General features: G+C 38.8%; 1 long non-coding RNA gene across 2 annotated transcripts in view; it reads right to left on the bottom strand.

Annotated features, from left to right (window-relative positions):
* Positions 1–55: 55 nt before the first annotated feature.
* The window catches only part of LOC102301662, a 63,593-nt gene continuing 48,453 nt past the window's right edge, over positions 56–15,195 (bottom strand). The window contains exons 4-5 of one of the 2 annotated variants that reach the window (XR_316600.3): positions 2,661–2,751; positions 56–1,500 (exon numbers count right to left, since the gene is read on the bottom strand). This is a non-coding gene — a long non-coding RNA (uncharacterized LOC102301662). Of the gene's footprint in view, positions 2,752–15,195 lie in introns of both variants that reach the window. The other variant, XR_006055011.1, reaches the window with a different exon arrangement.

The following is a 15,195-nucleotide window of genomic DNA, read 5'->3' as shown; positions in this document are numbered from 1 at the left end:
ATAAAGAGAAACAGGAACTCAATAGTGTGGATGCTTAAAGCATCCACACAATTATTATCAGTAGTTACAACTGTCAATCACAGGACTGGTGCACTTCTAAGGAAAAATATGAAACCACTAAAAAGTCCAGTTTAAGAAACGTGCAATAGCAACATTGTTTTTGTTTTCCTCCTAAAAAGAAAATTACCATACAAAAAGTATGAATTCCAAAATAATAATAATAATTGATTTTTATTAATAGTTTAGTGTTTACAAGAAATGTCAAAATATTACATATTCAACTTGCTTTTATTTATTTCAGCCAAACGTTGAATGAATGCATGATCACATTCCTTCCTATTGCAGATGGTCATGCAGTGGGAGTCACTGTGCACAGAATTTGATTAGCTCTGTGTGCACTGTGGAGACTAAAGTGAATGATCTACTAACAAAACTTTCCTTCTGTTTTTCTTCATATAAAGCTGACAAAATTAGGTTTCACCATCAGACGACTGTGGGCTGGAGTTGGGTTTTGATTAATTAAGAAAGAGACAGAAAACTTGACATCTATATTGTCTCACAAACTGATCCGAGACACATTTAAACTGCAAGATGTTTCCCAATAAAGAGAAGATGGGATTCCTGGTTAAAAAAAGTGAAGAAACAGAGAGGATACAGCAGAGAGAGCGAACCAGACGAGCAGCATGGAGGGAGAAAGGCCAAGTATCAGACAGAGCATTCATTACCACCTGACTGACCTGCATATTGCGCTGTGTGAGAGTAATGGGAAAGGACACACTCATCGGCCAAAGCCCAGCAAGTAAGGTGCTTTTCACTCCCCCCTCTCTTTCCTTCCTCTTTAGCAATTCGTCAGTTTCTTACCTGGTTCAATTTCTATTTTCAGACAATGTACTGTGAGATCCCGGTGTTTTCAAAAACTCCATAATAGGGGACTGAACCATGGTAATGCCATGGCTAATGTAATGCATAATGGATCACCTGCTTCTGCAAAACAAAACTGCCCAGTTATTAAGTACTACTGTTCTTATTTTTCTGTGTTAGGTACTTATGTTAGTGGCATACTTTGTCAAAGAACCCAAAATATTCTGAGGTGGAATAACTATCTGTGTAGATATAGGCATGTTAGCAGCTTTTAAGGCTGTCCACAGGAAGGCTTTGAAGGAAATGTTAAATGCCCAAATGCTCTTAGTGGTAATTCTAACATGCTTATGCACAAAACAAGTGGAATGGTGATCATGTGTAGCATCTTAGTGTTAGCAGTGGGTAAAAAGCACAAAACAAGGTGCGAGTCTTGCAGGTGTTTAGTTATAAACCTGTTTTATTTCTTTTTTTGGTGTTTTAGATAGCAAAGTGTGGACTGACCAGCAATGCAGGAAACAGCAGGGGAATAACAAGCAGAGGAGGATTATCTAGCTGGGAGGCAAATCATGGACCTGTCTGTTTAGGGCATTTCATTCCACGTGGTGCCCTAGCCTCTCAGTGACTAGATCACAGATGAATCTAACATGATAGACAAAATGACAGCAGAAGATGGAAACTCTAGGGATCATGCAAATTATAAGAATTCATCATTAGGGGAAAACAGATATTTGCATTGAATTTCATGGTAATCCATCCAGTACCTGTCAAGACATTCTACTAGGTGACAAAAATGTCAAAATTCTCAAAGTGCAAAAGGAAAATTCAAGATTACCATGGTCAACAGTGTTCAGTATCTCACAATGCATATGTTATTATTGTTAAAAATAAGGGGGACAGTGTCAAGAGATGGAAAATGCCCTGCATGGTTCAACAATATTTAAGAAGGGAGATAAAAACACTACATTCAATGCGTGGATGCACACACGTTTACAATTTCTTTGTTTCTTAATCCATAATTTGCATTTAAGAATTACATAAAGTTAAAAGAACAAACATCATTGCTGGGCTTGAAACAATCTGCCAACAGTGGCCAGTGTTTATCAGTTTGTTATAAGTGAACAGAGGCTTTCACTTTTGTTTCTACAAGCAGACAATGCACTCAGAAAAAACGCTTTCTATATATTCCCGGGTTGTTAAAATTGACTTTTCAGTTTTTCATCCCTTTCAAGTGAAGGAATGTGAAAATATCTGTAGCTGTATATTGGAAATGCTCTTTCCTTTGGACTGCCTTAGTTTCTCTGCATAACAAGAAGTTACAAAATCAGTTCCTTGGTTTTCTGTTATTGTGAGCAAATTAAAAAATTGTACTTAAGCTAGATAGATATTTACATAAGTACTCCACTGAAGTAAGTTACTTTAAGTAATTTAAATGTGACATTATGTTAAATTCGCAATTTTTACGGTTCACAAATATCAGTACACATCTGTGCCACTGTGCTCCCTGTGTTCAAATCACAGACGCGAGTTTGAATGAGGTTAATCAAAAGCCTTGGCACTAAGTCTGCACAAAAGAACCAAAGTGAAGTTATATATAACTTTGGTTATCTCTCTCTCTAGTATATATATACACACTAAATATCAGTAGAAAAATATTTCACTCAGCTTGCACCGGTGCATCACGTTAGTAAATCTTGTCCCATAACTTTAAATGCTGAACTCAGGAGCTCAGAAAGACAACACAGTAAAAGTTCTTATATAGGTACTACCCACGGGCAGCAGCATCCACTTAGACCTCTTACCTGCGACTCTACTTGATCTGTAGTCTTTGTACATTCTACAGGTGTAGCGTCGTCAGGTGTGATCTCAGCTTCTCTGTTCTTGTAAGCGAATCTGTTTTGCAAAAGAAAACCAAGGGTAAGAAAGGTCTGGTCAGCAGCCATTTGTTCCGTTCACAAAACACCACCGAAGAGTTTTTTACATCACAACTCCGCAACCCGACTTATTCATTCTGTAGTCGTTCAAGGACACCAACCGAGAGGAGCTTTTAGGAGGGGTCTAAAATAAAAAGGGTTTTGTCTTGAATAGAAAGAGAAGACAAACAGAGGAGACTGTAATTCATCCGCTTCTCCAAAAGGCACGACCTCCCTGCTTTGTGGAGCAGAAGCTCATCCGAGCCATAGAGGGCCTCTGAGGCATGGGAGTGTCCCATTGACTGCACTATTAACACTCAAACTGAGAGGATCAGCATAGAGGAAATACAAAACGCTGCACAGAGAGTTCTGTAACGCATTTCATTCTACCAAGAGAGACCCCGAGGGGGCCGTGATGACCAGAGTAATTGGCTTTCTCCACTATGATAATCTGCATCAGTCATGCCATGCCAACACACTCTCAGGCCACTGAGAAGGTCACAGCGATCCCAAACCTCCCTCCACACTGCTGAGCATAGCATCTGAATTCTTATAGAAAGACATTTATACTGCATTCTTGGGATGTTACATTCAGGTCAAGGACTTTCAGTTACAAATTAAAGTTCACTTTCAAATGCATCACAGTACACAATACTCACAAGATAACACCAGTTCTGTGTAATTCTGCGATACACTTCAAGAGAAACACTTCATATCTCTTTTCCTCTACGGGTTTTTCACTCTTCGGTAAGCATTAGTTAAGTGCCATTAACTAAAAGTCATGAAATATCGATTCTGGTTTAGAGTACCTATGTGTTTTAATATAAAGATATTGACATTTGGCACCAGTGTACTGATAATGGCACAGCAAAAGGAAGCAATACAGTACATTGCTTATCAATATTTTTTCCCCAACAACACTCTTTGTATCCCTGCCCTGAAGCACGCTTGGCTGGAGCGTCACTGGTATCATCATTTAAAAAATGAGCATGAAACTATAAGATTCAAAACTAGCACAGCTGGGACTGTCTTGCTTTTACAGCCAGAATCAAGTTTTCTTTCAAAAGACGGAAGTTTCTGGCAATTCCACGTTGGCTTCATTTGTCAGCTCTGGAGGCTGCTTCTTGCTTAATAGAGCTGTGCTACTGTGACAAGCCAAAATGTACTTACTTATAACCCAATAGACTACAAATTACATGTAATAAAAAAATAAGTCCAGACTTTCACATAGAGTGCACAACACGTAAAGAATAAGCTACCATCATATGAAACGTTGCAGCTTTGGTAGGATTTAATGCATCGTGTATGTTATTGTCTTCCGTATGTCAGGCACAGATAAGATTGTTCTCGTTCACTAGTACAGTGGGATATTGGCACACATACAATGACATCTTTGCAAGCCACAATAAAAGTCTCTACAAACTGAATTAAATGTACAAACTGTGCCACACCAGCTAAGCTTGGTGTGTCAGCGTTAAGGTATACAACAATATCTGGAAATTATTCATGTTTAACAAATCCTCACCAAAGCAGTCACCCTGATTTGGTGAGATTTCATTAAACAATGTAATAAACTTACAATTTAACTGAGGCGCCACATATCACCTTATTGGTTGCTCTGTTTTTTAGCTCATACACAGCAACAAAACTGTAAAGCTCCACTGCTACTACCAGCCTGCATTTGTTTTGAATACAGATAGCAGAACAGAAGTGTGATGAGTTCAAAGCTCTTTCCCAGTTGAATTTGTATTTTTCTGCGATAAAACAAAATTCACTCGTCAGCATGAATAACTCTGTTGATCGCCTATTATCTCAAGATTCACTGGAGAAAACCTGGTAAATATGATAACGTTAGATAAATCCTGAGAGCACAGGATATAGTGAAGTTATGTTTATGAATGAGTGCACAATTGTTTCCTTTTCTTACAAGGTTTCAATATAGAAAATAAATCAGAGTTAAAAAAATGCTGGGGGAATGAGGGAAAGAAAAAAACAAAAAGCATTAAATTAAAATATGTTACGTGGGATCAGGAATAGTTAAAAAAAAAGACTATAAAATAAACAAAAAAGAAGTACAATAAAAAGACAAAAGCCCATCTTTTGCATCAACATAATTGACTTAAATCCCTGCTTTACACATAATGCTTTATTACGACAATATCCAAATAAAGATTCAAAATAACTAACAAAGTACAAACGCCTGGCTTGCAATGAAACGTTACTTAATAAATGAATGTAAATTCAGGCTGTTAACCAGCAAAACAGGAAATATCACTGTGGGAAAATAAAAAATCATGCAACCTAATTCTGGTTCCTTTCATTTCCAAATGCAACCAAAAAGTTTTGCACATTAGAAGAAACCAAGAGACACGCAGTACACTGTCAGCCAAACTAAGAAATCAGATTATAAAAGAAAGTCAGGCAAATGAAAAAAATTATTTCCAGCTACTGTAGTGTAGCTATTAATGCTTTCACCTTGTTTTCATCCAGGCCTCGAGAGCCTGTCTGAGTGTGCAATCTTGAAAAAATGTGTCCATGCAGACATCTACTGTAGCAGGAAAGATCCACAAAGGCATTTGTGATCTGTGTGTTGGCAGGTTTTGTCTGCAAGATGCACACAAAGACTTTAGTCAAGTTTGAGGATGAGTTTGGTCAGAAGCTTTCTCTGCACTGCAGCTGATGTGATCACACTTAACATATTATTACACAGAAATGTAATTGTAAACACATCAGAGTGCCATTTGGACCCATAGGCGTGTAATATATACATACGATGAGAATCAGCAAAACCACTGAAAATCTGAGCAAACCATTAACCACAATAACGGTAACTGCAAAGCAAAATCAAGGCCAAGGAGAAAATGCACAATGAGGATGGAAAATTGGGTTAGCTGCTTTGTCAGCATGAGAATGACATTACCCTAGACTTACGAAGAATAATGACAGCTATTTTAATTTGGCAAAATAAGGGATTTCTTAATGTGTGGAGTTCCAACAAAAAACTGTTTTTGAAGTCCTCTGTGGGGACCACAAACAAATGGCATTCATCATTCTTAAGGCACCCACTTTCCCCTATCATATTTGTTATTATCAGCATTCGTCATTTTCCACATACTTCATTCTATAGTACGCTGGCTTTAGATGCTATCTTGGGCAAATTTGTACGCTAATGATTATGAATGAAACGCAGAAACTAGAAGAAAGAAGTTTCACATTTGCAATATCTAACATTTTAAAAAAGATCCAGAAAGCTTGCAATATGCAAACCTCAGAATAAACAAAAACGGGAAAGAAAGTGTTCTAAACACGGTTTGATGCGAACAGCCTTGCTGAGACACTGGACATTTCTTTACAGCACAAAGGCAACATGAATTGTTTATGAAAAAGTGTAGGAAGCAGTGCAGCACAAGCTGGTGAGTGTTTTACAGCTTCAAAATGCTGTTAAATTTGCTGCCTCTGTGTTTATGCTGCGTATGAATGGATTTTCACATGGACTTTTACTCACAGTTAACCACAGGTAACTCCTTGACACATGTAAAGGCCACACACCTGTCTCTAGGAGGGATTAGAGAATCCCCTCAGTGAAAAACGAATAATCAGAGTCAACTGGCCCCCTATAGTGATGGAAAAGGAAGATACCCCATAATAGCCTCGATAGGTCTATTCATCTTTTTTCTGCACAACAGGGAAACAGCAGCCTGGAAATTCACAAACCAAATCGCCCTCTGAAACAATTCACAGCCTTTGATTAATCATACCAACTTCACAAGAACTGATTGGTACTTCGCAAGTAACTAAATCTTTTATTTCCTGTAGCTGTCCCTCAGCCTGTGTGCTTATCTCCGTAATAAAGTACCTCATCTGCCACAGAGGGGCAACAAAATAAAGGCTTGGATGATTTTACATTTGTCTGAAAATCATAGAAATATGTCCACAACACAGAATAACACAACCAAGCTACTAGATTTACTATGATGACATAAACACACACAGAAATGGGTTGAAAATGTGCAGCTATTCGCTTGTGTATAAGTTGTCTGGTGTAGTACTGATGTTTTGCACAGGAAATCAATTTTTCCTTTCTTTTGTCTTGGTATGCCTCATTGGGGGAAAAACCCCCATCAATCATTCAATTATTGGACAGCTTTTCTTGCATTTCTCTCTTTTATGACAACCAGTGCTAGTTGTGTCTAGAAATAGCATTTTAACCTGCGATGCATTATCCACACCGTCACAATGTAAGGTAACGACATGCCCATTTAAGATAATGTGGGCAACCTGATGGTGCATATCAAATGGAGTAAAATGCCATTAGAATAGGGTAGGCAACATATTTTGTTCCAAAGGGCCATACTGACTTACTACTAAAAGTAAGTGAACACTCACGTAATAGATAAATGAACAATTAATATTTTTTATAAAAATGTCCAAATGCTATGTCAACACTTCATTTAGCTTAGTCTTGCAACCTGATATGCCCCGGTCACTGAGGAAACACAATGCATTGGAATGAAGTAAAACAGCAATAATAAAATCAATGTAATTATTCATCTCGAGACATCTTCTGTCTATGTACCTGTACACATGTTCATTATATACTAGTAATTAAGACGGGCTATATTATGAATTATGGTCTTTTTTTTTTCTAAAAGCAAGAAAAATATGTCGCCAAGTTGTCTTAATTTAGTTGTGTAACTCGGAGGGACACAAGAAAAGTAAATTCAATAATTTATGTGTATGCTATGATGTAAATCTGAGGGTAAATTTTAATCACAGGCGTCTAAGTTATTTAATCTAACATGCTTAAAATATCAACGATAAAACCACAGCTAACTTATGATCATATGAGGAAGAACTTGGTGATGGTATGAAGGAAGAAGTCCTTTTAAACAGGAAAAGAACTTCAAAAGAACCAAGCTTAGGGAAGGGCAGCTATCTTTTTGATTGGTTGGTGGGCGAGGTGAAAGAGAAGGAAAAGTGGAACCCAGGGCCTTCTTCCTCTAAGGCAACGGTGTGCCACTGTGCTGCATCATCAAACAAATATAGTAAATAAAATCCAGTGTCTTCTAAGCCTGGAATCTTCAAGAGCAGCTGGTTTCTAGACCTCTGTGGTCTGGTAGGATTGCAAAAGGTCATTTAAGTAGGGCGGCTCTCAAAAAGTTTTTTCACTGGACCCTTACATTGACTGGACATTAGACAAAAGGTAATAATAATAATAATAATAATAATAATAATAATGGATTGGATTTATATAGCGCTTTTCTAGGCACCCAAAGCGCTTTACAATGCCACTATTCAGTCACTCTCACATTCACACACTGGTGGAGGCAGCTACAGTTGTAGCCACAGCTGCCCTGGGGCAGACTGACAGAAGCCAGGCTGCCATATCGCGCCATCGGCCCCTCTGGCCAACACCAGTAGGCGGTAGGTGAAGTGTCTTGCCCAAGGACACAACAACCAGGACAGAGAGCCCAGGGATCGAACCGGCGACCTTCCGGTTACAGGTGCGATTCCCAACCCCCTGAGCCACGGTCGCCCATAATAGCATGCAGTACTGCCATAAAAAAGCATAGGGAGTAGAGAGGACATGAGAAGTCATGGGAAGTCTCCAAGCAGATGTAGCCTGTGGCAGGATAAATAAAGGTTGGTTCAAGGTCATCTGATACAGGTCTAATTACAAGACTGATTAAAAAGTAAAGTTTTAAGTCTTATCTTAAAAGTAGAGATGATGAACCCAAACTTGGAGGTGGTTCAACACCAGAGGAGTCTGATATGTAAAGTCTCTGCCTCACTCTGAACTAGCACAAGTAAGCCTGAAGAAGCCACAAAGCAGAGAACTCCCAGGGAACTGGAGCACGTGTGGAAGGTAAAGTCCAAAGTGTTCGCAGTGGTAGGAGCTGTAACTCAGAAACTAGAAGAGTGTCCAGAATACACAGGAATTAAACACCAGTCAGTCCACACACAGGCTTGGTAGAAGAAAAGCTTTTCTAATTATACTATTAGGTAAGTAAATTCAGTCTGCAACAAATTTTCAGTGGTTTAAAGCAGCGGTCCCCAACCCCCGGGCCTCGGACCGGTACCGGTCTGTGAGTCGTTTGGTACCGGGCCACGAGAGTTGAGGCTCAGGTGTGAAATGTGTGGTTTTCAGGGATTTTATCGGTTTTCAGCGTTATTTTGTTATCGTTTTTATCGTTAACTCGGTTTTCCTGGGTCTTTTCACGTGTGTTATGAATAAATCTTCTTTTTTCGGTACCGGTACTAGTTTTATTTTGTTGTATTTATCCGCGACACCTTAAAGGCCGGTCCGTGAAAATATTGTCGGGCATAAACCGGTCCGTGGTGCAAAAAAGGTTGGAGACCGCTGGTTTAAAGTGCCAGGTAATGTGTCCTTGGGCCGGACAAAACTTAAGGAGTACGTTTAAATGCAATTCGGTACCGTGCACCACAACCACCCACTATCACCTCAATAAAATGATAACACCAACAACTGAAAATGCTTCAGAAACTCAAACCTATAGCAGAGCTGTTTGATGGTATTTGCATTGTCTTACACAGTAAGTAGTTAATGAAGCAGCCTGTGAGTTTATGCAAAGACATATGCGGTTTTCTAATAGTCAACAGTAGATTCTTACTCAGTATCATGGTTTACACAGCTGATTTACAGTAATGACGAGGAAAATCTCGGCAGCTATCAAATGTGACTGCTGGGTTTTGGGACAGAAAGCAATTCACTGCATAAAAGAACTGCCATGTGTAGTGATGTGGCTGTTCCAGTCATCCTTTCTACAGTCGCAGTGTGCGTACTCTAAAATCAATCTTATTCATATTTTTAACTACATAAAATGACAATAGCATTTTATACTAAAGAATACAGCCACAAGTGTTCCCACGCTGTTGCAAACAATCATGTAGTACGCAGTATTTGTTTGTTAATGAGCCCCTGCTGGCATGCTGAAGAGATGACAGTCTGTCAAATCTTCCTACACACAGGGAAACAACATGTTGAAGAGATGGCACCACCGCTGTGCAGCAATATGTGAGTAAAAACAGCTAAACATACATTTTAAAAATGGATACCCTGAAACATTATGGCACTCATCTGTGCCCTGTGGTTGCACTTCTTGAAGATATGACTGTACATTTCGTTTGTCATAAATGTTTAATGATAATGGAGAAGCACCAAGTATGCACTGCAGCCATCTTTATACACTTTCTAACATGTAATGGGATTTAAATTAAAAAAAAAACAAGTTTAAAAATGATTTAAAATACTTAAGAAGTGCAAGACAGCCAGAGGGAGGAGAAAGGGAGGAAAGGGTGACATCAGGGTAACAAGACGACTGAGAGGACGTCCACTGTTCTCCACAATACAACGATCAAAGAGGAAAAACTGGCTAGAGGTGGGGTGGGCCTTTTGTCACTTAGACAGGGCTTAGGCTGAAATCTTTGAAAGAGAGCAGGAAAAAAAATTGCACAATGTTAACAGACATAGCCAGAGGACGAACACAATGCGATTTTTCTGTTTCCCTGTAAGCGTTTCTTGTCTCTGCGTACTCCAGCATCTTGTTCTTTGCATCTCTGTTTGTTTATGGAATAGTTTACTTAACCACGGTTGGTTTATGAGCAGGCATGATGCAGAATGCAGTTCCAACAAGACTCAATAGATATTTTTCATGGATTAATTTGGCAATTGTTTTCTCCAATTGCAATAAAACATTTTAGTTAATTAATTAATTTTTTCATAACTTTTTATCACTATATTCAGTCATGAACGACTGAATTTTCAGCTCAGTCATATGTTAAATGCGCCCACAGTATACAAATATATAAGTGTAGAAAGAGGAGTAAAGACACTAATGACACTTTCTCATAATTTGTAAACAAAGCTCTGGTCTCTGTGCCACAAAACTCCGTTAACTGACAGCTGTGCCGGTTGTTATGGGAAACAACCTCACTGACTGAACCGTTTCACTAAAGGCAGTCTTGGGAGAGGCTTTCTCTCCATAATTTACGAGTGGGCTGGGAGCCAGCGAGCGTTATTTAACAACCACAGACACGTGCTGTCTTTGCATTCACGGCCAATGAGGAGGTTGGGGAAATCATTTTCTTCCAGCCGCACACAGAAATGGTGAGCCCAGGATATAATTTATTAGTGCCAAAAAAAGCACCAATTTATTTAAAAAGGGGAAAAATAATCAACTGGAGAGGTAGAGACAACTGTTTAGGTGGCTAAATTATTACTTTGTGGATTAGTTTCTCTTTTACAACCAACTCTGAATGATATCTCAAGTGTGTGCCATTAGTTTTATCATGGTAATTAAGGTATGACAAAAGGGAATTTTGTTAACAAAATTAAGTGTAAATGACTGAACACCAGACGTTGAAATAAAGACGAGCGATGCTGTGTTGTTTCTAAGGTCTTTGTAATTACCGTTAGTCTCCATTCTGTAGACGTGACGCTTTTATTGTTAAAAAAAGATCCTTACAACTATTTTTCAACTGGTGATTTATTCAACAGAGTTTGACTGCAGTTCACGCAATTGGCTACAAAAACACACAATTTAAAAGGCACAGTCAGTCATTTTTGAATGTTATTGAATAGGGAAAAGAAGTTGCACTCATATAAATAAATATTTATTACTATAAATTTTCAACTAACTGATGCAGTTTCATAAAGTTAAATATAATACATTATGACTACATTTTAAGTCCAGCATCAAAAAGAGAGCATACCAACAGAAAGGTTTAAGGTTTCTTAATAACTACTCTATTGTATTGCGGTCAGAGATGAGCTGACTCTTATTTCAGACCCCTTTACAAGTACAGGTTCCTCCAGAGTAAATAGACGTGGACCTCTCACTCAGCATAACGACTGCATGCTGAGGTGAACAGCAGACTGACAGCCTACACTCATTACAGATGAGTGCCAGCCACATTTTTGATGTGACACAGAAGTAAAAGCACAAAATACAACGAAATATTTAACTGACACAAACCCATTTTTAAAATTCTAGATTAAAAAAAAAAAACACTGGCAAGTCATAGCCGATAAAGTGCACAGTCCAAATGTAATGTCTGAACCAAAATGGGTTTGTTCAACAGCGCCATAGCTGGACTGTGTGTAAAAATGTGTAAAAATAATTCAGTTGTTTGGTGGTGGCTATGGCGGAGCTGCCACAAGAGGCCAGGTGGATGAGAGAAAGGTGAGGCAGGAGGAGAGACCCAAGGCGGCCGCCGGTCCGAGTGTCAGGTGAACTGAACTTCAGGTAAGAAGTTATGACCTGCAGTCTTTCTGGGTCAGATATAAACCAAGTTTAGGTGGAGTTTATTTTCCTTGTGCTGACTTTTTACCGTCAGTCGCAATAACTCGTACTGCGTGCTAGCTAGCATGACGTGGTTTCTATACAGCTGGGTGGTGCTATGATGTTACTGATAGTGAACTTTATTTTATTCATAAGGTTAGTTAGTAGAGTTGCCAACTGTCCCCTAAAAAACGGAATCGTCTCGTATTCAGAGAAAATATCACGCGTTTCGTATTGAGCTGAAAAGGAACACAGTTTGTCCCGGACTTCAGCTAGGATGGAAAAAGACACAAAGCTGGAGTTTTTCTCTGTCTTTACGCTGCAGCTGCCTCTTCTTCTCTCATTCAATCCTGAAACTGATCAATGATCAGCTGATCATCTCTCTTGTTTGTTTATCGCTCACTTTGTGCCAGAAAGATGAAACCAGGAGATGTCCTTACTGGATCATCAGAGCTGAACAGGTGATGGAGAAACAGGTTTACCTTTAGGTGACATGAATGAGTTGAAGGGAAGTTATGAACTGTTTCTGAGAGACAAATAACACCAGGATCCTTTTTTAGGTAGCTGACAGCTGGTAACTGTGCAGGGGCGGGTCTAGCAAAGTGTTGCCAGGGGGCCAGGTAGGGCATTAACAGGGAGAGGGGGGCACAAAGAAATACTTTTCTTTCTTATTCTCATTTAAAATGTCTAATTATCTGAATCTTACAACCAAAGTTTTTATCTGATCTACAACGTATAGAAATCATACATATACCAACAAGACAGTGTACACCACTGTCCCAACAGCGTTTGTTTTCATTCAAAGGCTTTATGGTTTTTCCTATAATACCTGGGGGGCCGGTCTCTAGTCACAATGCCCGGGCCGATTTTTTGTCCCAGTCCAGCCCTGAACAGCGCCCATGCACTTTAATAGGGAAAGGGGGGAAAAAGGGTAATCTAGAGGTGATTTTTCCACACTGTACCTTTAACTGAAAAACCCATGTAGCAGGATACTGGTGGAAAAGAGCAGAGGTTTTGATTCAACCAGCTCCAAGTAAATACCAGACAAAAAAAGCAGACTTGCATTTAAAAGGCTAGATGGTGCTCAGCTCTCCTTGTCACAAGCACTTAAATCAAGAAAGAAAGGCAGAAGCTAAAGCATGTGTAACCAGGGGAAAGGATGAGACAGGCAAAAACAGCAACATCAGGGATGTATCCTTATGTCTTTAACTCATCATCTGAATGCCTCTGTTAAAGACCTCACAGGCATTATATAATAACCTCATATCATTTGGAAAAATGCTTGTGAATGGTCAACAGCATCTGCTGAGAATGAAATTGTCAACAGAAATCTCTTCCTACAACAGCAAATTGGTTATCTAACAGACTTTAAAACTAGAAAACGTTTGACAAACTCATCCGATAAACTGGAAATTCTTTGCGGCGGGAATGCCAATGACTTATTACCCTGAGGAGGATGCTGTTTGATATTACATTCTGTTAGCTCTGATATATTAATTGACATTAAAGTGTTATAAGAGGAAAGACAGACATAATAATCCACCTCCTGCATTACTTTTCATGCAGTGAAAGCTCCGTGTGCATTGTGTAACTTTAACCAATGCACTTTGACTGGGTTTATACCTGCTCCCTTTCTTCACAGTCTGAATTAAAATAAAGCATATAGATATGAAAAACATTCATCTTTGTTGATGCAGTTTATACTGCAAGGATTCCACAATTAGCAAAGATCCAAATTTGGTTCCCACTTGTAGCATTAAAACAATACTATCAGTTCCCCTAATATTACTTATGAGGCATCCTCATTCAGCTAGTCCACTGTGTTCTCTAACCAGACCACAGCCTTTGGCTAAAAAGCTGGGTCTGTTCTGCTCCAAAATGCAGGCGCTTTTCCAACAGCTAATTACTTTGTCTCAACCCCAAAGCTGTCTCTGATAAGAGGTATGAGCTGCTTAGAACTAAAGGAAAACTGAGCAGCATACTGGCACATTAAGTGAAGAGATAGGATGAAGAGAGCGGCACGGCATGCCACTGGGACTATGGGTTACAATAATTAAGTATTTACATTTCGATTTATTTAAAATGAATCATTTACTTTTTTTAAAATTACCCTTAAAATGAGAAACAGCACTTATGACATGCAAATGTAATCCACATCTTAAGAAGTAAAGACAGACAAGTCATTCCAGCCGTCTCTGCCAGTTAATCTATCAAACAAATCGCTCATGCTCAACTCTGACATTTTTTAACATAATCTATAAAAAGATGGCTGCATATGAACTCGAGCAGAATCTGTAGGCAAGGAAAAAGATCCCTAGTCTGCTTGAAGTCCAGATAATATTAACCAATAATGTATGAGCAAGCTCTGGCTTTGTGCATTGAAAACACTCTATGTTAGAAGCAAAAGAGGGATTACATTTTAGAAATAACCTGTGAACCATCAGTTAGAATCAGACTCCAGTATACAAAGCATATAAGAATAACTTTATACATAGTATACTTATAATTACAGGCTTTTCTGTGGTTTTGTGCCTTTTCTCCACATTAAAAGCCTCAACCAGGGTGGCCTTGTTTAACTCAGATTGTTTTTGTCATTAATTATATTTACTAGTACATTTTCATGCTACAGTATTATTTAGGCTGTTTGTGGTTATTGCAAAAATGTAAGTTTACACACTTAATCACAATGGTAATGTTTATAAGTAAAGTAAAAGTGGGTCATTTTAGCCCACTGTTGAGTGGCTGGTAGGCAACGATTGTGGATATTAATAAGATTTTACTGTTGTAAAACAGTTACAGGATGCTTTCATATAGTCGTTTAGGTCCATTAGCTCATTCCCAGGTGGTTACTATATCTGACATAGATAAGAACCTTTAGGGTGCCAAGTCTTTGGGGAGTTTGTGGTCAGGGAAACAAGCAACAGTCAGACAAGGAGTTTGTGTATTATATTAAGATTCAAGATTACCTACCATCAATGAGTAAGAACTTTCAATAGCAGTGATCTCGGCGCCAACTACAGTAATTCTGCTTTTGTCATCAGTCAGAGCCTTATAGGAGATTTTTCTCTGCATTCATTTATGTCATGGTCCGTGGTCCTGTGTCTGTGGAATGCGTGATGCTC

The sequence above is a fragment of the Haplochromis burtoni genome, unplaced genomic scaffold, assembly GCF_018398535.1.
Source record: "Haplochromis burtoni strain Fernald_Lab_line unplaced genomic scaffold, NCSU_Asbu1 Contig_194, whole genome shotgun sequence".
In the NCBI taxonomy this organism is placed as follows: domain Eukaryota; kingdom Metazoa; phylum Chordata; class Actinopteri; order Cichliformes; family Cichlidae; genus Haplochromis; species Haplochromis burtoni.
The sequence above is the reverse complement of the archived record's forward strand: the minus strand, read 5'-3'. Positions and strand labels throughout refer to the sequence as shown.